A 371-nucleotide genomic window follows, 5' to 3' on the forward strand; every position below is an offset into this window, starting at 1 on the left:
GTGCCGGCCGCCCCCCTCCACCCCCCCGGGCTCCTGCGCTGTTGTGCCTCAGCCCCATGCTTGAGAAACTACCACATCGCTCTGCCACAGTGCGTAGTGAAATTTATTTTTGACTCTAAGGTGGTGTTTCCAGCTGTGTGGGCAAGGATAGGAAACTACGGGGGGAGGAGGGAATAGGCTCAGGCATGGGCTGTGGTCTGTCTGCTTGGCGCACTGAACCTGCCCTGTGAGCGCAGGGAGGGCCGCGCTGGTGTCTCCAACTCCATGTTTCGAGTACTGAGGGCTTTGGTACGGTAACGGCAGGGGGCTTTGCACGCCAGGGTGTTCTTCAGCTGCAGGTTTCTGGAGCAAGTCATTATGGGACACGTACT

This window comes from Pygoscelis adeliae, unplaced genomic scaffold, assembly GCF_000699105.1.
Source record: "Pygoscelis adeliae isolate BGI_AS28 unplaced genomic scaffold, ASM69910v1 Scaffold1050, whole genome shotgun sequence".
Classification (NCBI taxonomy): Eukaryota; Metazoa; Chordata; class Aves; order Sphenisciformes; family Spheniscidae; genus Pygoscelis; species Pygoscelis adeliae.